Source organism: Venturia canescens, chromosome 2 (assembly GCF_019457755.1).
Source record: "Venturia canescens isolate UGA chromosome 2, ASM1945775v1, whole genome shotgun sequence".
NCBI lineage: Eukaryota > Metazoa > Arthropoda > Insecta > Hymenoptera > Ichneumonidae > Venturia > Venturia canescens.
Window position 1 is genome coordinate 20815083 of NC_057422.1, and position 26430 is coordinate 20841512.

Below are 26430 nucleotides of genomic sequence, written 5' to 3' on the forward strand. Positions count from 1 at the left end.
TATTTTCCTTTTTACCGCACTGAATATTGCTCAATAACATAACAAAATTCATGCGCCCACCAATTATATGAGGCGTTGCTCCGTATAAACGCATGAAAATTAACCAGTGGCACATGGTAAAATTTCAAGCAATTTGTCCAATCCGATTCACCAATTTTTGACATTTCGCCAAAGACACGAGTGACATTCGGATATCGCGATACATAGTTTGATGTAAGAATGTAAGAGAACTGCTTTCGGCATCAAAATTACTATGCACTTTGGTGAAATGTAATAGAATGGCGATATAGATCGAACAGCGCTGCTACAAAACATAGCTAATTTTTCTACCAAATTCATCCGAAATATTCGTACAAAAGTCTCTCCGTGTAGATATAGAAAATTAGCGGGTAAAACGATTCGCTTAAGGAGGGTGGCTACATTCGTCAAAATGATAAGAATTAATTGAATTTTTTTGTGTATATATATCAATAAAAAGAAAATTGCTGTGCAAAATTTCAAGTCGATCGTCTGCATAGGAGTCCTGTAATTAATTGTTGAATTCGGACTCTTGTACACGGCAACTATAGCAAAATCATACAATATGCGTAAATAAGCTTTCATAAGTCCGGCAAAAATGCACTCTAAATCCAAGTGTGTTATTGCTAACACACATTAAGTGTGTTCTGTACTATAAGGAAACTATAGATTTTTAACACACTATAAAACGTATAAAAAGTGACCACAAGAAATCTACAATTTGCTTACGGCATTAAGTACAGAACACACTTTACGTGTGTTGGCAATAACACACTTGGATTTACAGTGTGATAAGAATAGAATGAAAATAGTTTAGAAAGATTCCATATATATCGAGGAAGGAGTGTTTGAATAGGGAAATGTTTCGTCTGTATAGTTATTGAGATATTTGAGAAATAAAATAGCATTTTGTGATTATTTCAACTAAAGCTATCGGTCATGCCACAGAACGTGGCAACGTCGCAGAAACAGCCATGCAATAAGTGAGCGCGGCAGTCCAAATAATTCCTAGGAACGAACGATCGTATGGCATGGCAATTTTCTTTTAAAAAATGGTTGCACTCGTTACACTATTTAATCAATTTATTAAACATATATATTTATTAAATATATTACGTATTTTGGTAAATATAAATGTAATGCTCGAAAAATTTTAACGTGGCACACTTGATGTGCAAAAATAACAATACGTATTGAACATAGCATCGTTTGTTTACGTTTCAAGTCTCGGAATCTCGCGTGAACGCGTGAACGCGTCAGGGGTGCCAACTATTGAAAACTGAATTGCGCGCTTGCAACATTTCAACATCGATAATTATTTATTTCGGTTTTAATATTGTAAATAATTATTTTAATCGTTCATATGTAACTAGATATCGATATATTACATAAAAATTTGTCGTTATTTGTTCATTTTCATGTACTTAAACGACAGAAATTTTCAATTTTTCGCAGTTGGTAATCATCAAAGGATCCCATGTATAAGCATAGGCTTACCCCCTTACTGCCTGCCCCGCACGGTGCATAGCCACCCTCCTTAAAAGAGGAATGTTCGTGCGCTGTTATTCGCTCGAAAAGAATCGCTGTCATTCATTTTCGTATCGACAAAATGACTTATTCGAATAATTACTCAACTTCCACCTTCAGAGCAATTGAAAAATGATGCAGACGCCGAGATTTAAAAGAGGGCAATGAAGTAGATTCATTTTGACATCTGCAATCGACAATTCAATCGGCCATTGTAGATCGGGCGAGTAAAAAAGTGTGGAGGACTAGCAAGAAGAAAAAAGTGCATTTAGTGTACTCAAGCGATGTTCCACGACTCGCAATTGGAATCATTGAGAGGTGTCGCAGTTAAAAAAAAAGTCTAAAGACAATAAAAGGAAAGGACGCGAGGGGGAAAGAGTAAAGAAGGGTCAGGAGCGTCGGGACGTTATACGTGTCCGGAACATTGAAGTATTTGCCGTCTTCGTCTCTGCGGAGACCATTGGAAGAAAGAAAGAACTAAAGATAGCAGGGAAAATGAGTCTCTCTCTTTCTCAGTCGAACAGGGGAGGGTGATTCTCGGAAATTTCTTTCGAAAATCCCGTCAGAGGTCGGGCGACGTCGCTCCGATCTCGTCGCTTCGTGCCCTCCTCGTAAAAATTTAAGAGGCAAAAAGAGACTCGAGAAAACGACAAAAGTAGTGTACGAAACGTAGTCGCGGCGACCAACTTCCTCGAGTTTTCGAATGAGAATAAGACCGACACGAGCGGAGGATAAGACACTGATTGAAACTTACGCCCCCCTCGGAGAGGAACTTTAATCACGGATGCTTGTAGCCATTTGATGAAATATTCATCGAGCTCAATTCAACGAGAAGAACAAATATATACATACGTTATTTCATAGGAAAAACAACAGCCAAGAATTATGAAAGGATTTCACTGTCCCGGCTCGTTTCAGCGGTAGCTAAAATCATGCTTTTTTTTTTATCAAGAAACATGCTAGATTTACTCATCAAGGGTTAATGCCTGAGAGAAATGACGGCCTCCATTAATTAATGTGGGCATGTACTCTCGTTCAATTAACATCGACGAATTCTTCGTCCGCTTATCGCATATCAACAGCACACGTTGGAATGGCGAACGAAAATGCACAATGCAGAATGAACGAATGTAAAAAGTGCATGGTAGATTAGAGCACTAGACGCGTCTAGTGCCAGCGATTATTTCGTCTCGACAGAAACGTACCAAAATTGAATCATGAACCGAAGCTTCAGTACTTCCTTGCCCAGCATAATACGAATGGCATAAAAGTATCCCAACCGTGTATCTGATATTAGTATTCGAGGATGAGGGAAAGTGACATGCTTCCGTCGCCGCAAAGGAAGTAATTAATGTTCCAAGGAAGTTTTAAGGGGAGCAAATTTAAGGCGAGACAGGTAACAAAAGGGAGTGAACGAGAGAGAGAATCGAGCCAAAAGTGTGCCTCGTGTATTTGGAGACGTGAAATGTAACCCGCGGGACCTTTGGAATTCGCTAAAGTCACGATTCAGGAAACGTCGGACCGGGTGATTAAGTGCGCAGCGAAAAACATTACAGTTTTCGGCAATTTAAGGAGCGAGCAACGTCCAACTTGTGCATGTACAGAGAAAACGTGAAGAGCTCTATTTCGACCGAAGTATTTGCTGAGGCGTTTATTGCAAGCGAGTTATTCTCAAGGTGCCAACGATCGTACGGCTTAATTTCAACTTTTAGGGTGTCTGATTGCGTGCACTGTACGCTCGCCAGTGCGCGAGTGTCTACGTGCATCTGGACGTCGTCCAGAATAAAGGGGAATGCAAACCGCGCGCACGATATCGTTTGAGAACGGCAACTACGCACTTTGCCCACTTGTCAACGTGGCCAGACACTTGCAAGAAAGTATACAAGAGGAGAACGAGCATGGCGAGAGCATTTGACCTCGGAAATAAATGAATTCATTAAAAAAAAACTCTGCCAAAATGTAGCATTGCAAGTACCAGTTGATTCGTGCTCGCAGTCAGAAAATTCAAAACAACGAATAAAGTATAGAAAAAATATAAATTGCAATATAAATTTTTCGATTTCCTTCACGAGGAGACCGAATTTCAACGTGAAATTCGTTGCGCAGCTCGCAGGATCCAGTTCACTCAAATAAAGATTGAATCAAATTGATTCGAAATTCAAATAACCTGCTCCAATTACGACAGCCGTGCGCAATAAAATACACGAAACAAAATGTATCGAGGACTTAATCTATTTGATGGTACCAATAATTATCCATTACAAATCCTTGAGAAAATTGGTGATTAGCGTTGACGCTATAATTAATTACGACGAATAATCGTTATAGAGTATGTATTCATCTGCAAACAACATTTTCGTTCGTAATAATTGATTTAAATAAACGATTGATTCGTCAACATCTTATTTGGTAGAATTTTATCGAACGGGTGATAAGTAAATATGTTCTTAAGCCTCTGAGAAAGGTCGATTACCCAATTAGATGACGCGGACAGAATTCAATAACGATCTTTACGACGATGTTAATTGAGAACGACAAAAAAAAGTATAAATCCAGAATTTATAGGCAAATATTCATTTCAAGATTAATTGGGCTTCAAAATTATTAAAGCCAATCAACGTTATAAATTTAAAATGGTCGATGGGAAGTTTAATCAACAAATTTGAATGTTGCGGCCTCTAAATTTGAACCGCCCGTGAAAAACGGCACCATTGGCCCAAGCTTGGTGCAGTACCGCGCCAACTATACGCGATGGTTGGACGACCGTTGGCAATATAACTCGGCCAACCGTAGCACCACGGTTGGAGTGATAGCTACGGTCCTACGGTAGGCTAGCGCTTGGGACCAGTATCGGCCCAGCGTTAGTTTGGACAACGGCCCAACGCTGGGCCGGTGTCTGCCCAATGCTAGCCCTACATTCACCCAGCGTCATTCCCCAGCGAATGCCTGTTATCGATTATTTAATTAAATAATATTTATTTTCAATCATGCTTATTTTATCACCCTATACAATTATCCGTCATTGTGGAAATTTTAATTAGTTAAAAAAAAAACAGTTCCTTATATTTTCTTTAGAGTTGAAATTTTTCAGAGGGGATTTGAACTGCCTACCTACAACTTTCCTACCTAATGTCTACCTAGTTTGTCCGAGACGCTAACCACTACACTATCGACTACTTCCTATTTTTGTATCAACATTCTCAAAATAAAATATTGGGCCCATTCTGGTATTGTATCATATGTGTACATATTGAAATCACTTTTTTAATTCTCAACCGATTTAGACCAAATTTGGTACACAACCGTAAAATACCCGGAAACAAATTTTCATGTAATTCGATAACTTATTAGCTCGTACGAGTTTTGATAAGAAAATTGAAAAAAGTTTATCCTTCAGCCGATTAATTAATAAAGTCGAAAAAATTAAATGACTAATCTGTATATTATTAAAAGATACACGGCCCGTCTTGAATCTTTCTGCCTACACTTTACCTCAATACTTGGCGTCAAGACGCTGCCGCGTCTCTAGATTATTATTATTATTATTGATATTATTGTCGTTATTATTATTGTTATACAAGAAATCTTAATTCATTTGCAATATCAAAAAAATGAAGATAACACAACATATGTCCACTAAATATTATATATACTGAAAAAAAAAATTGCTTCAAAGAGTCGATTATTATTTGGTGAGTGCGAGCAACAAAATATTCTTGGATTAATAACAACAAATTGGTTGATGAACAACTAATGGATGACCAGAAGTTGATCATCAATTGCTGCCGTTGCAAGACAGTGCTGGCTGAGCCTAGGCTGATGAGCGGATACCGATTGTATATCTAACAATTTAAAAAATAAGGCGAGCAGTATTAACCCGAGGTATGGGACAATGATGGCCTCCAATGGTTGGCTGCCAGTCATGAACCGACACTGGCCCAAGCATGGGCGATTGTCGGGTCCCAATGCTCAAATTCTTCATTGGCTATAAGCGTGGGCAAATATGCTGGCCCATGCTCGGGCCCAACGTCGAGTCCCAACGGTTGGCTGCCAGTTATAAACCGACACCGGCCGAGGGTTGGCTGGTTGTCGGGTCCCAATGCCCAAGTTTAGCATTGACTAAACGTGGGCAAACATGCTGGCCCGTACTCGGGCCGAACGCTGAGTCCCAACGGTCGTTTACCCAGTATCGAGCCAAGCATCGGCCATATGGTAAGCATCGGCAATTTTTTCACGGGCGATACACGAAAATCCGCTGCGACGAGATCCATTTTTGTTAACTTTTTACTCCGTTTTTATAGCGTTCTCCCGAATCTTGGATGGATTTACGATCTTCAATAATTTTCCAATTTTAAGATAAGTGCCACACGGAAATAAGCTTATCCGCGTGATAGTTATTAGGCGCAACGAATTTCCGAATGGAAAACGACGATCGTCAGCGACTTTCGTAATTAGTTTAGTTGAAACGAAAAGTCTTTCGGTTCGTGACTCTTAATTGCCGGATCAATAGAATTATCCGAGAACTCAGCGTCTTCAAGCACGTATTAAATCAGTATTTGAATCGCTGCTAATCTTCATTGAAAATAACGAAGCGGCGGAGAATTCAATGTAACAAGTGTTAACTTCTTACGACCAATAAATAAGGTAAAAGGTACTTTATTTATGGTCCCTGTTGAGCGCTCGAGGCCGTTACGGAATGAAATCATTCGAACCCCGTGGATCAAACGTATTTTTTTCTTTTTACATAATCGTCCACTTTTACACGGAGCGTCGAGCGAGCTTAATTGACGACATCGAGGAAACGCTCGAAAGTCATTTATTCTCGTTTAATCGTTCTGCAGAATAATTCGAGTCTCTTAACGATGAACACCCTGCGAAACTCTCGTTACGAATACGACACGATTTTTAATATTAAATGTCACTGAACTCCAACACGATTCCTTCGCCACGATAATTCTTCAAATAAATGTTACGACCAATAAATCTATTGAACCGAATTAAACGATCGTTTACATGAAAAAGAGTAATGAGGAATAAAAATTTATTGATGATGCGACGACGATTAGTTACAAATTGTAATGACCGTGACGATCGCAAACGTTCTGAAAATTTTCCCTTCCTTTTCCAAATATCCTTTTCAAGAGAAGGATTTTCCGCTTATCTCGGAGGGGCAATAGAGAAAATCTTCAGCAAACCCAAATACCCCTAGCCTTGGATTGAGATTCTAAAAACTTCTTCATTACCGACAAGAGATAATTTTCGGTGCATAGACAAAGGTAGCTGCAACCATCAGCTGTCGTCGCTTGAAAAAAATGGAATTGATTTAAAAAACGCTCAATTTTCGATTTCCCCCTCCCGTGCAGTCAGAAGATATCTATTGTGCTCATTCTCAATCCCGATGGATTGTCAGTCTCATCACTTAAAATCCGCGGTGCGAATGGTCTTTTGCCGAATACGATGATGCAGCGGAACGTTTTTTTACGATGCTGCCAAACATTTTCACGACAGACTGATAGATAAAAAAATGATTTTTCCATCCTTGTTGCACGATTCAAGGGTTCAAATTCGAACAAACACACGACGCTGAAGTTTGCAACGTTGGAGTCCAACGAAATGAAAGAATGACGCTGAAGTTTCCAACGTTGGAGTCCAACGAAATGATGGAAAAAAACTCTCCAATAATTCCAGTAATTCTCCTATTTTGTTCCCTGCCAAATTTGCGATTCGTAGTTTTTCAAGCTGCACCAACGATTCGTGAAATAAAAAATTGGTCAATTACAAACGTTTTTTTCGTTTATTTCGTTGGACTCCAACGTTGGAAACTTCAGCGTCGTATGAAAGAAGAAAAAAAACATTTGTAATTCACCAATTTATTTATTTCACCAAGTATCGGTGCAGGTTGAAAAACTACAAATTGCAAATTCGACAAGGAACGAAATTGGAGAATTACTAGAATTATTGGAGAGTTTTTTTTATCATTTCGTTGGACTCCAACGTTGCAAACTTCAGCGTCATGCTAAAACTCATCCGAAGGGCAAAAAAAGATCTGGATCCAAAGGACTGCTATTCAGGGGGGCGAATTTTCGAACGGTCATCTCGTGCCACGCATAAATGTATTGCTAAATGGTGAGCCTCGGTCGACTGCGAGTTAACGAACGAACGAGCGTCTCTGATTTTTATTTTTGTTTCTTCTCCCCTGCCTCTTATCACTGCACGGTATAGCGAGAAATAGTACTTCAATCTTGGCGTCGCGATGCACTCGCATCGAGTCGAAAGTACAAAAGGAATGAAGCAGCAAAAACGCGGAGCAAAGGAAGAGCAGGGAACTTATTTTGCAGGATCGATGACTCGGTTAAAAACCCATACTGATTCGACAAATTCGAGGTGATCGTTTATCCACGCGATGTTCGCATTTGTTGGTAATGAACAATACCGCAACGAAAACAAATATTAATAAGCGTATTATCCAATGGGATAGTCACAGGGAAGGAGAATTGTTCTCGCACACTTTCTCCGAGTATCGGGTCATGAACTCCGAACGAAGCGAGAGAATCGGGTCAACGACACGCGTCGATCAACCACTTGCACGTTTTTTCCTTTTTTCACCGTCTCTCATTGCTGTTTTTTGCGTTGCAATGGCGATGACGGCCACGTGGGTGTATACCATTAAATTACGGAAGGCTTCATGTGAAAATGGGATCGAGATCGAGAAAAGGGAGAGGAGAGAGAGCGAGAGAGAGAGGGAGAGAAAGGGTGCGAGAAAGAGGAAAAGAGAAATTTGCAAGCGCACGCGTTCGGTCAACGTGTTCAGACAAAACGTTTTAGTACGTTTCCCGCAATTCTTTCCAAATTGGACGATAAAGGTGCGTCACTGCGGATGTGCCTCTTGTGCGATTGAGCCAATTCCGGAAGTCGAACGAGTAGCTCACGACTAAACTCTCTCATTGGCGAAACGGAGCGCCGTTTTCCTTTCCTCTCTATTTTCATAACATATTTTTGGTCTGGGGAACCGAAAGGAAGTCGAAATTGTTGTAAATAGTATTTGAAGAAGAGAATGAGAAATTCGACCTTTCACCAGCATCCACCAATTTCATTTATTTTCATTCGTCGTATAGCTAGCTTTGAAAACTTGCCACAGAAGTTCAAAAGTCGAAAGAAGTTGCATTCTCACTCGGTTTACACAAAAATCCATTTAAAAAATGGATCGAACCCTTCAAAATTGAATTCTTGTCGATTCGAATCTACATTTTGCTCCCAAATTCCGAAAAGATCATCCAGGGCGATTTATTTCTACGACAAGTGTACTTTTGCTCTGCAAACGAGCAAGACTTTAATAGCAGTTGTTATGTCAATCGCGAGGCGGTCAATCGCCTTAACGGCAAATGCTCCCGGGATCTGATGCATTTGATCGAGACCTCCCTGAGACCGGAGTATTCACGCTACAGTTGAATTATTTCCAAGTGCAAAAACATGTATATTTCAGTGTGTGTCCTGCAGCAAGGTGCGATACGTAACACGCGCGATGAATAACGAAAAGCTAAGAGGGCGGTGCAACACAACCGAGACGACGGGAATAGTAAGGAGATGCTACTGCATCGAAATTTCTTTTCGTTTGGTGGTTATTTTAATTTCGAGCTTCGGAACCGAGTCAAGCAGGACAATTTGAGTAATTTGAAATAATTTAATTGATCAAGACGAATTAAAAGATTTCCCGACCCTCCACGAATGAAGCTTCAATGCGTCAACATACAGTTTTCTCTAATGATTCGAGTTTCCGATAAAACCACACGAATTATTATACCCAATAGTGAAATACTGTTAGAAGAAGAATAAAATTTAGATAAAATCATTCGCTGGGGGATTCTCGTTTAATCGATCGATGTGAAGGATTTCTCGATCCAGGAGGATCCCAAATGCGTGTCTAGACTGCCGATCGTGAATTCCCACTTGAGCGATTCGTAACTGTAAAAAAATCGAGCTTTTGTGCATACGACACTCGAAATATATTAGGGTGGAATCCTCTGTTCAAGCTCAGTCCATCTCGTTGCATCGCCAAGTGTGTGTTTTTTCTTTAAAACGAATTGATACCATTTTTCCAAGCACTAGCTGACATTTCTGTTTGTACTGCGTTAACGCGGTCGATCGTTAAAATGTCGACAATAGCAGGGTAGGATCGAGGAGTTAACAAAAGAGAAAACATCATTCGGCGTGCTCGACAACGTCGACAGTGCTTTTGTAAAATATTTCTAATTTCATTGCGATGGAAATCAATTTTTGACTGCTTTCCAGAATCAACGGATCGTGCATCAAGACAATCGCAGAAGATCATTTCATACGGCAACAGTTGCCCGCAAAGACAAGTAAGTGTGTGAAAAAAACGAACATAAACCGTTGAAGAACGTCAAATAAAATAAACGAGGCGGAAAAATAGTGGCAAAGTAAAAAAAAAAAAATTCGTCAAAGTTCGTTTCCATTGACTTCTATAAAAGAAATGTCCAATGGAGTAGGGACCTGGAAAATCTGTTGAAAGCTAAAAGAAAGCACGGAAATATTCGTTACAATTATAAATTTCGATGATTTTTCACACCGCGTAGAAAAACATTCAAGATACTCGACCATTTCCCGCGAACCGACACGCGAGAAGCCCTCTGCTTCAGAAATGAATTTTTCGAAGATAAGAGAGCGGAGGGTGTTGCCATCTGGTCGCATCGACTGGAACGAATAGCTCGTGCTAGTGCGAGGGAAAAATCGAACCCGCTCGCTCGGCAAAGCAGGACGCTGCGTTGTCGATCAAAAGCCCAAATTACACCCAAAAAATAATCATTGGAGAATAAAATATCGTTGAATAGTTGCTTCTGATGAAGAATTTCGTTACCCCCAATAACATGTAAGTTTAATGAATCAATTATCTCGAGATATACTTCGATCGGATCTTCTTTCTCAGTTTTACATACCTTTTAAACCGGAAATATCAGTACTTTTTTCATTTCTAAATAAATATTGTGGCTTTAATGATATCTGAAGAATTCACAACGAGAATCGGATCTCCGAATCGGTTTTTTTCAAATACATAACTACAAGAGGCCTGTGCTAGAAATGAAAAAGCAAAGAAAAAACTAACTCGGAAGTAAATACAAATTCTCGTGTAAAATCGGCTGCGTTTACAAAACAAAACAAAAAAATTCTTTGCCGTGTAATAAATAAAAAGGCCACGAATGTAAAGGTTTCCCCGATCGATAAAGCGTCGAAGAAAATTTCTCATGGTCAGCACATCCGAGACAACCTACCCTCGCTGCCAGCTGCGAGGGTCGTCACCCCTAACTGCGTAGGACAGTTCGATATCTTTGTACGCAGCTCTGTACGACTGTTAAAAACGATCGTAAGATAATCCTCAGGGGATCATCGCTCTCGGAGTTTCGAATACCTCTCGGTAAATAACAAATAATTCATACGAAATGTTGAAACCACGAAAGACGTAGTTATTATCCGTGAAACGTTGATTCATCGATCCCACGCCATTTAAAAACATGGGACAAACCGAGAGTGAGAGTAAAGCTGAGAGAGACGAAGCTATCGACGCAGTTCGTTAGCAGAACCGATGAACCCGAACAGCTGTTGGCCCGCGGCAAAGTTTACATCTTTTTGTCCCTCAACGAAACGCCGGACTTTTCAGCAGTACGATTCTAACGGAAAATGTAATACTCAGAAATGATCATTTTGGGGCTCCATCGCTGAAAGGATCATCTTTCGATCGATTCTCAATCTTCAAAGTCCATAACTTCAGAGTGCATTTTCTTGCAAATTGCAAAAGCTAATGCGCAAAAAGTGTTTGAGTTGAAAAAAGAGCGTGAAGTTCTTTAGATCCGAAGGGCGAACTAAAATAAGATAACTCCGAATTGGAGGATAAAAAAAAGTGAATGTAAGATTATTGAAAAGTTATAAAAAGAACATGAAAAATGCTTATAAGATTGAACAAGGGTAAGAACGGATTTGGAAGAGTCGCGAGAGACGGTACATAAAGTGAAGAGAGAAAGAGAGCTCGGGCATCGAACTGTGACCCCCGCGAGAGCACCTGTTGCCACCTCCACGAGCACAGCTCTCAATGGAAAGAGAAGCGAGAAGTTAACTTCACCTCAGGTAAAAGCCAGGCTAACCTGTCTCCGAGAGAGTGAGCTGAAGAGAAAGAGGAGAAAAAAGGAGGGAGGGAATAGAGGTAACCATAAACCAACCTGTCCGCGAAGCGTGGCGAGATAGACGAAGGAGACGAGAGAATAAAGAAGAAACGCAACTTGCTCTGCAATGAAGAGATTCATCGAAGAGCCTGTATGCGCGACAGTCAGGCTTCGATCTTCGAGAGCTCGTTAAAGAAATCTTGGTTCCATATTTACGATACAGGAGCAGGCTATCACTCGATTATGTTACTCTCCATGAGGAGAACTAATTTAAAAAAAAAAAACAAAAAAAAAATGGCCTGAAACAAAAATATGTTTAACCCCCCAAAATGAGTTTGCACAATTGTGAAAATAAAGTATGGAAAGAAAACAAGATTTGTTTATCCAATTTCGATACACGGAGAGATTATTATACGAATTTTTGAATTCGATTTTTCGTAACGTTTACTATAGTTTGTGGTAACGTGGTATCATGTCTACATTACGCTAATTTTTGTAATGTCACATAGTGATTCATAGAAAAGCCATATTTTGAGGGGGAAGTGACCTATATGGTTCACGAAACATCGTTATTTAAACATAGTAAAATACTTGACGTGTTGCCATATAGAAATTTTACTATGTTTTTATATTTTAAAATCTCTGTACACCAGTACCAAATTTTACTATGATCCTTTATCGATATCCAATATTCTACAGTTGTAGCGGAAATTTTTATAGAACTACACAAACATTATGATGCTAAAGTTTGCAACGTTGGAGTTTGCTGTGATTGAATTTTTTTTTAATCGGTACACGTCCTTCCATTACCCCCTCCCCCCTCCCACCCGCCCTTTTTTCTTGTACCGTCACATGTGTAGTTAGCGTTAGCACAAAATGTACAAAAAAATCTTTATATCTAGAACCGAATTTTTCTGATGATAATTTTTTTTTTTTATTTTGATGCTTTTAAACGGAGTGAAATACACTTCAGAGGGCTCTCCGAAGAATCTCGTGAAAATTTTATTAGCTCAAGATGAAAATCTTCTTTCAGTGGGTATCCAAGAAAATTATTAAATGATTATCTCGTTATGATTTAATAAATGATCCAAATCATCACGCTAAATCGATCATTCGATAATCATACTCACACAAACTCATTTATTCGGTGAACACTGAATGGAATGCTTGCTAATGAACGAGCAAAGTTCTATAAACAAGTGGGAAGGGGGAAGAATGGTAAAGTAATTTACTGTGAGCCATTGTAATTTGTCTCACAGTGTTGCTGAAATTGTAAACGTACCAAAATGATGCTGAAAACTTTACTCTGTTTCAATGTAACTTCTTCCAGCGTATCTGAGCAAATATACAAGATCGTGACAAACTCCAACGTTTTTACTATGTTCTATTCTATTTTTCTCATGGAAGCGTAGTAACTTCTCAGTGTGTGGTCACGTGCTGGTAATTCTACGATGTTAAATTCCACTATTGCCTCCTCGCAGCAATTATCAAATGTGTTTACAATTTTTTTTTTTCACTTTCTTATATTTACTGTGATTTTTCTAACGTGTTGTACATAGCATATTATTCCAAGTCAATCTATATTACACACACAAATTGGTTTGCAGCATAACAAAACGTCTAACAATACATTCTAAAATGTGACTCGTTCCAAAGTTGAGTAACTTTTTGTTCGCGATAAGCACAGATTTTACTATGGTTGGGAGTAAAAATTTCTACTTAAAAACCATTTATTTGGGAACCTTCAATCGCAAATTTTGAGTATCGTTAGTTTCTAAAATGGTGCGGTGATGAAATTTCGATGTACTGCTACAAAAATTGAGAAGGCTTCGGTATATTCTTATATCTTCAACATCATCTTTCCTGATAATGATGACTTGGTTTCACGCTGCAATGACTCATAGTAATTTTTCCTATAAAAATCTCTTCGTGTATCATTCGATCTAATATCACAATCGGTATATAATTTAACGATTGATGCAAAAACAACGAAATCTCTTAAAATTATCAATTATACGTCTAATTAAAAAAAAAAAAAAGAGAGAAAGAAAAAAACACGAGAACAACGAGACGAATCTGTGGTTTTGACAGTGAGTCAACAATGTTGCAGATCGAAAACGGTAGCACAAAGGTATTAAATACGTCGATGATCTAATTAATCGTATAAATATACATAATGCACCTGATTGCACCAACCGCATATGTACAAATCTACATACATCACATAGGCGTTTTACACACGCTCGTAAAGACCACTACTTAAATATACGATCTTTTGAAAAATGAGTCATCGCGGTTTTAATAAACTGAACGCGGTTAAGAGCAGTGACATAACAAAAGATACTGTGCAATTCACACGCTCATGAGATACCGACACAGAAAACTATCAACAACGGTCTCGGACTGATAGATGTCAAAAACGCTGCGGATAATTAACAAATGATTTATGCAAAAGAGCTGAAGACGCTGGGACAAAATGGATTCCAGATTACATTTGCTTTATTGGAGGTAAATTATTCACTTGCTCTTTCTACACTCGATACTGCTTCGATTGTCGGTAATGCGTCGCGACAAAAAGATTGCATTGTTGGGACCTCTAGTCTCAAAGTCAAAACCGAGTGCAAATTAACTGACCGATCAACATTTTTCAAGGATTCAACAAACATGAAATTCCTCATACAAATAATTGGAACTGTGACGAGTGATAAAATGTTTGTCTCATAAAGCCTCTGCGAGTGAGAAAACGAAATGGAATTTGGAAAGAAACATCGGGAGTTTAGTATCATCGTGGTATTTGAGTAAGTCCTCGATAACGAAATAGCTGTGAAGTCGATGTGATTTATGAACCAACTATGTATGGTACTACGTAAAGCCATGTTTAAATTAAACATAAAATAGCTACCATAAGCTGCGTTCATTCTCGCGAATGTTCCTGCAAGGTTCGAACAAAATACTTGCTTTCAAATACAAATATACGTAGAGATAAGCTCATAAACAGACCATTTTCATGATGTGCGTGTAAACCTTTCTAATTTCTATAATTACTCCAAGTGCCAATTCATTTTCGTGTTGAGTCTGCACCATCGAGTTTCACTTTCTTTCACAGTGGTGCGCTGCGTCAATGAGCACATCTTTTTTCACACGCATTTTTCATGGGCTTCTTCATTTTTCATTTTTTTCACACAACAGTGACACGTCGAGATGTGAAAGCGAAAGACGCCATAGGAGAATGAATTTTCGGCCACGATTCGATAGTAGGCTGAGAATAAACCGTCAATAAAAATGTATTCTCGATGAATTGTTATAAATTATTGAACGAGATACTTTTCGAGGCCGACCGCATACGTGGTATGTCAACATATTATGTTTGTCTCTGACATCATACCGACACATTTGCGCAGCTTACGAGCTCACGAGAGAAAATAGAAGAGGAATACAAGTTACATGGAATTGAAAAAACGAGGAAAAAGAGGGAAGGAAAAACACAAAGAAAAAGTTTCCTCCTGCCAGCGCTGTTCCGGGCGCACCTGCGCCGGCGTAATTCACTCGCGAGAAATTAAGAACGCCACGTTTTCTCTGTATACACACTCGCGTTTATGAATGATGGTAATAAAACGCTTCCACGATGCGCTATTGTCTGTCAGGTGTAATACGAAACGCGAGGATCCCTTTGCCTCTAAGCCTTTCTCTCTTTCTCTTAATTTGTTAGTTTGTACATCAAACACGTAAAAGCCGTAAAAATGGGTTAATTATATATTTTCAGATTTTATTGTCGAATTTGATGACAATCCAAATGCTCGCACTTCGTTGAATGCGCGCGCGCCCAAGTAGAAAGATCGTAGCGAAAACTTTCATTGCGTTCCAACGATCAAAACTTACGCTGTCATTTTCGTCCCTTTTCTCGATCCATAAAGAAAATCCATAAAGTTGAAGAATTTTCGTTGAATTTTCGTCCGGCACGTTAACCGCGTCGATAAGTATACGTCGATAGATTTTAAACGTCACGTGCTAGTTACCATAGTTAGATGAATAAATATGCATGCAGGAGGAAAAGTGGAGCCAGTTAGTCGACCACATACCACCGCGATATAATTACAAACATTACAATTTAAGAAAAATCACTGAGCCATTCAACTCGCGGATACGAATGATGCTGAAGTTTCCAACGTTGGAGTCCAACGAAATGATCGAAAAAAAACTCTCCAATGATTCCAGTAATTCTCCTATTTTGTTCCCTGCCAAATTTGCGATTCGTAGTTTTTCAAGCTGCACCAACGATTCGTGAAATAAAAAATTGGTGAATTACAAATGTTTTTTTTCGTTCATTTCGTTGGACTCCAACGTTGGAAACTTCAGCGTCGTCAGATACGATGCGAATATGAAACATAATTCTACTGTGGAATGCAATACGTAATTGAGATTATTACAAATTGATCAAAAATTTTTGCAATTATTCGATCTTCAGTAAACTTTTTTCAGCCTAAATTCTGTAGCTCCACAAAGATAATATTTCTATCATTATTTTGAGCCAAAACTTGGGGAAAATCTTATAAATCTCATAGAACGAGATGTCTTACAGTCTTACAGTAGCGTTACAGTAATTAATATTTCTACATTCTTTCATGCATCATTTCTTTCTATATTTTTAGAGTGGCTGCCACACACTTGCTCGATCAAGATGCAACGATTAATAAAAGGGCTGTAAAGATTCGATTTTGTTTTTAATTAACTGAAAATTTAAGCCAATGTAAAAGCTGGTTTTCGAATAGCTCCACGCGACATTTGAGCAAAGCATGCTCAAATGTTCACCAATATTAATGAGAGTTACTAAATATTATCGAGCGAGAATCGCGAGTACGTATATCGCCAAGTTTTCAGGTCATACGAGGCGAGAATAACCGAATCAGGTCACGTGCCGGCAATAAGAACGTCTGTCGCCTTCCTTTGCGCTCAATTATACTGGCTCTCGGATAGTGAGGACTATGAACTTCTAACTCCCTCTCTCTTTCTCTCTTTCTCTCATATTATTTTAGTCAATTTTAGTTTTTTGTAGCATTTTAGTAATCGAATCAGCACAGATGGAAATCTCCCGACTTTCCTTTGAAATTTTTAAAACTCATTGACTAGTTTTTGTCTTTCTTTTAATAAGTTATTTCTAACTGTCAAATACAGGTGAATCTGGCTTTTTAAAAACGGTTGATCTTTTCGTGGCACTTGGGGAGAAAAAAATTTGCAAAAATTATTAAGTAACTCAAAAATTCTACGATTGCAGTTTCATTTTTTCGCTACTGCCGGTTTTTATTTTTTTCCGATATAAAGAGTTGAGTTATTCAACTATTGTTGAATCCGAATAACCTATAAATTGTATGGTAAAATTTGCAACGTTTTTGCGTCTATAAAAATGTCTTTTATTCGTAAGAAAACAAGAAAAGTCGAGTGCCGCCAGGCTCCCCGGACGCTCGTAATCGATTTTCTTCCGCGCTCCCAAGGAAACATTTTTCGTCCCGAAAATTCACGAATAAGCGAGAGCAGGTCAAGACTCTACGTGCATGACTGTTTTCCGAGTTTGTAAGAAATAAAATTTGGCAAGGATCCATACATCGAAGTTTCCACAAGAGATATATACAGCGAAAGAGTTACGAAAAAGGATTAAAGAAGAGACAGGAATCGAGAGACGGGGGCAGAAAAAAGAGGAAGAGAGAGAGAGAGAGAGAGAGAGAGAGAGAGAGAGAGAGAGAGAGAGAGTGCGGTCTCCAGAAAAGAAACAACGAGAAATCGAGATTTATCGTTACGTTCGAGCAGGAAGTGCAGGCTAAAAAGTAGAGCAGACTTTATGGGGTCGAAAAAAGCTATGAGAGCGAAAGTCGCTACCGTGTGCTCGATAAAAAAACGATCATGTATAAACAAGAATTACTAAAATAACCAATTTTTTTTCTTAATCGCAGTACGATCTGATGAGGAATCAACATTTTTCCTCCGATTCGTGCGAAAAAAAAACAGATAAAGTGTTGCAAAAATCGATCACAATTTTGCAAAGTCTTACAGTCTGAATGTATATGAACCTCGAACCGTTTTATAAACAATTTATCAATGAGTCGAGGGAACAGTTTTTTTTCTCCCATTTCGTCCTGTCGTGCCGATGTTTCATTTTTATCATAGAAAGTAGAAAAGTATGCTCATTCTTCGAGTTGGACCGAATCGACGAAATGTGCCTCGATCAATTAAACGACTCGTGAGTTTCCTAACTAAAAAAATCTGTATGCGCAATATCGATTTTCACGAGTTTTGTTGTTGTCGTTTTATTGGTATTTTAATTAGCCTCTAATACGTCTGAATATGCCGTTATTGACACATAGTTTTTGACTTCTGATGATCACATATACTAATGACGACATAGCGTACCTGACAGATATGCTGTCATGAGAAGCTAACTGATAATATTTCTGATCGGATTATAATTTTTATGCTTGGAAATTCCATATATATAACCAACCACAGCTTTGCTATCCACGATTCCAGCTTATAAACAAATATGCGAATTCGGAAAAAATTGAAAGTGAGACGAGAAGTCTATATTATAAATAAAATAAATGAAAACTTTAATTGAGAATATTTTTATCATAAGAATGTAATAAAGTACTTTAAAAATATTATCAAACATAAAATTTATACTTCAACTTGACTAGTTAATGATTGAGTCGGTACCGGTGACATTTGAAATACACATAACCTAGGGAACATTTTTATTGTGCGAAAGAAAGTTTATATCGGTGTAATGACACCGAGAAAAAGGAATGGTCAATTCATTAAAAAAAAGCGAGGCTACTAGATGAATCAAAACACGTGAATCAGTCTCAATGATAAATTTTATGTGCGATATAAACTTTTCCGAAACGCGAACAGCTTATAATTTATTCACGATTAATATTATTGTCAGTTCTCCCATAGGGTACCGTGTTAAAAATTCAAAATTGTAAATGAAATAATTACAAATTTTCACGACGCTGAAGTTTCCAACGTTGGAGTCCAACGAAATGAACGAAAAAAAACGTTTGTAATTCACCAATTTTTTATTTCACGAATCGTTGGTGCAACTTGAAAAACTACGAATCGGAAATTTGGCAGAGAACAAAATAGGAGAATTACTGGAATTATTGGAGAGTTTTTTACATCATTTCGTTGGACTCCAACGTTGGAAACTTCAGCGTCATAAATTTTCCCCCGTAAGAGGCTCCAAAACTGCGCTTATCGTCATGAGGGACCCTTAAACTATCATTTACCGCAAAAAAAGTGGACCTTCACTGTACTTTATCAAACGGCCGAACTGCTTTAAAGAGAAGAATTTTGCGAAATCGAATTTGGCTAGCCGACATCACAATAAATTGTGTATGAAATTGATGGAACAGAATCCCCGTAGTCAAAGGGCAATTACAGAGTCGTTTGTTTTATTCTCGGTGAAAATATTATTTCAGATGTAAGCTTTTAGGTAATTTCAAAACCAAACTTATCAATGATGTTCTTAATAAAATTATTTTTATTATTTTTTCGGCATGGAATTCATTTTTCAGACGATAATGTGGCGATGCCTACCGAATATTTTAAAAATATATCCATACAACACTACTTGTCACAAGTGACGATCCATTGGCATTGAAATCAGCATGATTTGCAAACATTCATTTCATTTGATTCTCATACGCACTTACATACAAATATGAAAGCTTATTTTATAAATAGATTGGTTAATGTGGCTTGAAATGTACTTCAAACATAAAATCTCAGTTGCCAATTTTTTACTGGGCTCGATTGGAATTTTAATAATTGGTCATTCCAAAATTCTGGATAAACATAGCCATATTGGAAAATGTATGATCCTTAATAACCAGTAAAATCCCATATGCTCATTCGGAAATGACAGGTCTGTAAGAAAAAACCAACTTTTAGTCATCATAATGAAATTATTTTTCATCTTTTGAAGTGCCTAAAAAGTACAGCTAAAAGGAATAAAACGCTTTTTAAAAACAACCACATATGAATCCTAATTTTCGTGATAGGTATTCATTATAAGATTGTTTCTAATGATTCCCTCAACAATCATACTCTTACGTTCCATTCCATAGCTTATTTACAATCAATTGGATGTAATCAATGACTTAATTTATTTAAATTGCTTTATCAAAACCTTCATTAAAAATGCATAAGCGTTTTTATCAAAATCACCTGGCGTAAGTTCGGTTAACTTTTAATTTTTAAACAATTTGACAATCATGATATATTCGTCTAGAAAAACCGGCTAGAACCCGCGCGTAGCGCGCGCCTGAGCTAGTTTACTAGAATTGTACATAAAAAATATTTCATCTTCGGCGTTGTTTTTTTTTTTTAAATGAGTAGTTCCCGTTAAAATCAAAATAGTCGATGTGTTTATTTTTATTTTCGACTACTATACGCTTTCCCCAGAGCAATCAAGTCTCAATAATCCTCGCGCAAGCCTAAAATTATAATCGAATCAGCAGGTTAGACGGATTTCAAAAGGAAATTAACAAGTCCAAAAGATAGTAATGAAAAATCGAGGGATCAGCGAAATGAGGGCGTTCACCTCATTAATCCGCAATAAGGAATCGAGTGATTCCAATCGCTGAGTGGGCCGAGATCGAGTTGAATGTTCACTCATCATTATATTAATTTCTATCATTACGATAATAACAACTAAGCTTATATTTCGAACGGGCTTGAAATAACAGCGTACCATTATTGTTAAGCACGATATTATACGACGTCGAAGAATGTAATATAAATCGTTCAAACGGGATACGCGGATAGGATCAAAAATGCGAATCAACGAGAACCCGTGTTTCTACTACAGTACGGTGCGAGGTTGATGCAGTTGTACTCACGGTTGCAGATCACTTTATACCGGTGTATTTAATTGTTTAACAATTATACGCGATGAACTCACGAGAGCCTTCCTCCCGCTCCTTCCTTCCCTTTTCCGCATTTCCTCTCTTCAATTCTCGTTCCTCGTCTCATTAACATCAACGATGGCTTATACGTGAAAGCTCCGCGCACGAGAGCCTCCCAGGGAACACTGGATGCGTCGAACTCACGCAATCTTCTTAGTCAAACTCAAGTATGCATGTGCACAAATACCGTGCGAAATAGCCCATCGAATTTATCGTTAACGACACTTTATAATACTCGTTAACAACTTACGTTTTGAAAAACACTATAATCGTGCATGTGGCCACAATCAATTTCGTCGAAAAACAAATAAATTATTGAATTTATAACTCTTGTACCAGTTGACTATAGCGGGGCTGTGAATTTGTCGTGTTTCATTAAGAACTGTCAAGAAGGTTTGAAACTTTGTCACCTAAAAAAATACTGCAGTTCGAATAGCTGAAAGGTGGCTTTCGAGCGACAAAATATTGTTCGAAAAGTCGTTAACGATAGTTTAGAATTGAACGATTGCGCACCATAATTGCTGCACAAATGAATACTATATAAAAATGAACTTTGTAAGCGCGACTAGAAAATAATGAGGAACAACCATAAAATATATTTCCACGGGCAACGATTCGTCGGAACGAAATCCTACAAGCAAGCATTGAAAAAACCCGGAGAATTGTTTAATTGGAGAAGAATTTCGTTTGCTTTTTAAATTCGCCGAAAGTTTCTCGTTACCTGCGTATGCACGTCTTCGGCGTCCAATTCCTTAAACGAAAGCGCAGCTGCACAAACAAAGGCTGCAGAAGTTATCCGAGCAGCTCAAATGAACGCTCTGGTTGCAGGTTTTCATCGGGTTCGGTATAAATAAAAAAAAATTTACTGAAACAGGCATGATTCGAGTGAATCCGACGATGCACTCGTCACTGCTAAAGTGCGTGCATTGCATTATTGGAGTTTCATTCATTTAAAAACTAAAAAAACGACTTAATATTTTTCAATCATCAGACAGACCAAAAGTACTTCAGAAATACGAGAAAACAACCGTTCTCACGTTTCGTAAAAACAACTCCTCTGGCACAATTTTCAAGACACTTTAGTTCTAAAAAAAAAAAAAGAAAATCCCCATAAATATGGCTTAAAAATATCGTTCGCAGTGCTCCAATGAGTCGAGTAAGTGCCATCAGATATTTCATCAAACAAATATTCTAACCACAAAAGAATTTTCAAAGCTGGTCTAAGATTCATCTATTTTTTAGTGTCCGATGTGTAAACATGTGGACAAAAAGCTACAAGAATTTCTCTTTCTGTATATCACGAAGACTTGTTGGTCGATGGGACGACGATCTTGGTAGAATCGTATATGTGCTCGTTCGCGAATAAAAATCATAAAAATCGCTCGCCGAGGTCTGTCTCTGTCTTTTTCGTTCTCACACTTCTCTCTCATTCTTTTTACGCTTGTCTCCTCGCCCGCACAATCTGCCAGAGTGCAATTATGTCTTACACTGCATACATTCGCGACTGAAAAAAAGAAAATACAGAAGAAACAAACAAATAAAAACTCCTCTGCAGATCCTCGGTGGGCGTACCTGCATATAGAGTTGAAATTGAAAAAAAAAAAAAACATCAGCGAAGAAAAAAAACGTAATCAAAGTGCAAATGCAAACTTGTCCAGAACCTTCTCAGGCTTCGAAACATACATTTATGCGCTTATATATATTTACACATTGTACAAGACTCTCGCACAACTTTGCAATCACCCTCCACTCGTTTCACTCCTCGAGCAATCGCAAACGAGATGGTAAAAGCTTGAAAAATTGCGGATTAATGCTAATCGAGGGTGAAGCAGATAACTATCAAACTGAAATGAGTTCCGAATGAATTTACGATTCTATGAGAATTTTGAGTGTCGTCTGAAACGTTATATTATCGGAAATATTAATTATAACAACTCTCGTTATGCCGTACACGTATTTCAAATACACTTCAAAGGAATTCTATGTTAAAACTAAGAAAATCGGACATTCGGTGAAGAACTTTCCTCCGTAAAGTAGAAAAGTGCGTAACTTGACCATTTTTATTAGTGGACGTTTATTACTTAAAACGCCCCCACACCAACAGCCAATCGTTGCTGACAAAATATTTTATTGCGGGTTAAGTATTACAACCGTTCTCTCCGCAAGGCTACGCTTCGAGGTACGTCGCCTCAACTTGCAAGGGATTTTCGACCCCTCGATCAATAAAATTGTAACTCTCGGGCAAGAGCGAATAACCAAAATGTGCGATACAAAATGCAAAGAAACCCGATTGAGGACCGAAACATTCGGTCCTTCACATCTGCATCTTTTTCAAAATTTATTTTCAGTGAATCTCTAAAGCCAGAAATACCTTCTTCGTCAAATGAAAACGGTCACTTCTCATTCGATATATAAATCGGGTTACACCAGGAAATATTTTGTCACGCGATATAAAATGAGATTTACAACTTCATTGGATTGAAAACAATCCCGATAGGATTTGGTATACGCATCAAAATTGTTTTTCAACACTGATTGACAAAACACAAATTTATCTTCCTATTCTCATTCGCTCGAGAAATTGATTTTTATTAACCAATGAAAATAGTGATGCGAATGTGCATCGGCGACAAATTGACAGTGAATGCGTGGATTTTGGAATAATTACAGGTCATGTTTATGTATGCTTCTTGGCCTTTGAAAAGCTGACCTTTCGATCAAGGATCTTTTATCCGCAAGTGAATAAACGTGTGTAAAATAAGTTGCGGTTCGCCCTCCCTCGAGTGATAAAGATCGATCGAGAAACACAAGGGCAATGGCGATGATGATTCAGGAGGCAGAAAGTGGATCGTAATTATTTTGTTGTAGGGCAAAGGTGCTTGAGTTTCGGGTATTTTTTCTTTGGCCTTCGTGGTAAAAAATATTTCGGTGCGATATGAATTCGTGTATCAGGCCCGTTAAGGTATTTCCACGAATAACTTTTCGATTCGTGAGACTCCGACGAATAAATGTAATTACAAAAGCATATATACACAGAAAATAATCAGGTAGTACGGTTGGTAGTTATTACAGCGTTAATTTATCGCGTTGAAGCATCTTTTTCGGAGAAACATTTCGAAACCTTTGTTGAAAAAGTACCCAAAACGAGTCCTTCCTCTTAGACCGTAACTCCCGCTCCTCTCTCAGTCTCTCACTCCTCCCTTCTCATCTTCTCTTCTCTTTCCTCCCTTCCTCTCTGCGTCATTAAGTGAACAGGTGTTTAATTTCATGCTCGAGTCTGTGTGCATTCACGTTTCGAGAGGAGAAAACCCGAGGGAAGAGAAAAACTGTGGAGAGAAAAGTGAACGAAGACGCGTAATGTGAAGGCCCACAAAATAAGGGGATTCAACGACGCTAACGGTCAATCAGGAAGTCGAAAAAAGCTCATTGTTGAAATTGTGCTCGTTCGTCACGCAAGAAAGCCACGGATTTGGAACAAATGAAGCAACCGATGGAAGCACTTTTCAAATGTATTTTTATGAGGCTGAAGTTTGCAAGGTGGGAGTCCAACGAAATGAGCGAAAAAAACGTTTGTAATTCACCAATTTTTTATTTCACGAATCGTTGATGCAGCTTGAAAAACTACGAATCGCAAATTTGGCAGGGAACAAAATAGGAGAATTACTGGAATTATTGGAGAGTTTTTTTTCCATCATTTCGTTGGACTCCAACGTTGGAAACTTCAGCGTCATGTATTTTTACGGAAATCGAAAACCATCGATTCGATTTTGACCAATGATTCAAGTCGTTTCCACAAAAAAAACCTCGCGCAAACGAAATTAGTGATACGAGAATAATCAAGCATTTCTCTGCATAGAAACTTTGGAGAATGGTACAGTGAATTGCTGTCGAAAGATAAGGAGCCCCCCGTTCCACCTGTCGTATATACGTGTTTTTAATCAACTCGCAACAACTCACAGTTTGAATCAACGAAGCAATACAAATCGAATCGATTCACCACGAAATAAAAAAAAACATGATCCTCGTAACTCTCCAGATCTCCGTCATAAATCGCGTGTTCGATTGCGAAAAGTGATAATAGTACCAACCGTAATAAAGATGAGGAGAACAAAGTTTCCTCATTCCGTCACTGCGAGTAGCGATTGCAGCGGCCGTCGGGAGCGGGAATGAAGGTCATTAACTGGGAGGGGAATATTTATTAATGTCCGTGTATATTTGAGGATATGGCAAAAGCGGTTAGACCTCGACCCGAGCGCAATTTACCTTGGTGCGAAATTTCATGTATATAAATATATACAAAAATACGTTTCGATGTATCGAAGAAGCGATTATCTCACGCGAGAGCTGCACCAATACCGTGCTCCGGCATGAGCAAACAGACAAAATTTCGAGCACGCATGTGCATCGACGCTGCAATATAGAGCCCTGAAAACGCAGCATGATGATAATAATGGTAAGGTGAGGCCCGGGAATTAACATGCCCGATAAAAAGCCCATGCAGCACGTTAATAGTGGATTTCCGCTCTTTCGCTAATGAAAATCGCCCATTTTTATGCTATTTCTTCTTTTGCGACTTCATTTCGTGTCGAAATATGCGAACACGAGGTTTCTTCAGGATTAAAAAATAACGTCAATAATTCCAGTAGGTATTTAAATAGGGCACGGAGAGACTTTTATACGAGTATAACACATATTTAAACATAATTTGTACCGATCCAAAATTGACGTCGAATATTGTCAATAATACCAGGGGATCCTGAAAATCTGAGGGGAATCGATGGGTGGGGTTCAATATGTCGAATAATTGAATCAATTGAATTGTAGAACGGTCGATGTTTCGAAATTTTTAAAGTTGTAATATCAGTTTGGAGAAAAATAAGTAATTCGAAATTCTTATTCCCGATGGACTATTCAGCAGATTGCGTGTTTAATCAAAAATTCCTTCTTTGAGTTCGTATTTACCCGAAAATATATATTTCAATAGTTTTCATTTCGGATGCAATTTTAACAGACCATCCGAATGTCAAAAGTTCATATTTTCGAATTCAAAATGGAGAGTAATTGTTTTACAGACAAACCAGAATATAGAGTAGCAAAAAATCGAAAGTGAATTTTTCGAGCCTAAAAAACTTGGATATGCGGAATAGCGATGGCTCGAAAAGGCGAAAGTCAAAACGGCGATGTTTAAAATTGGAGATCACCGGTCTGAGCAAGTGAGTGAGTGAGACGCGTATATTTGGAGCTCCACTGCATTTCTTTATTTTGATCGATCGACTCTCTAACGTTTCGCTATTTTGACTGTTCGACTTTTTGGTGTTTCAATATTTCAACCTCAGTAACATTTGGTATTTCGTTATGATATTTTCAAAATTGTGAATTTTCACAGTATCGCTGACTGTAGTAATTTGTGAATGGAAAGAGTAATAGTCGAATTTTCGAAAAATCGATATTTTAGTAATCGTTCTATGGGCGATTGTTACATTCTATTTTCGATGTAAAGGTGTTTCGAACCTTGCAGTTTCTGCTTTATTTATTTTCGGCATTCAAAGCTCTAGTCGAATCTATCTGTCTCCATATTATCATTTAAAGATTATAAACTCGAGATATTAGCTGTTCGAAATTTTAGTCATTCCAACATTTGATCCCCACCCGAATCGATTTTCTTCTAAATCTCTGCCACCATAGAGTAACAAATTATCTTTGATGTGATTTTTTTTTGGATTCAAACGCTTCATAGAACAATTTCATAATAT

General features: G+C 38.1%; 1 protein-coding gene and 1 long non-coding RNA gene across 9 annotated transcripts in view; both read right to left on the reverse strand.

The window, feature by feature from the left end:
* shot (dystonin-like protein short stop) overlaps positions 1 to 26430 on the reverse strand; it is a 213237-nt gene that overhangs the window by 168426 nt on the left and 18381 nt on the right. The gene's annotated exons all lie outside the window — the stretch shown is intronic.
* On the reverse strand, positions 19229 to 21134 carry LOC122406060 (uncharacterized). The gene is made up of 2 exons (XR_006259888.1): positions 20612 to 21134; positions 19229 to 19637 (listed from the first exon to the last, which is right to left on the reverse strand). It is a non-coding gene; the product is annotated as an uncharacterized lncRNA (long non-coding RNA).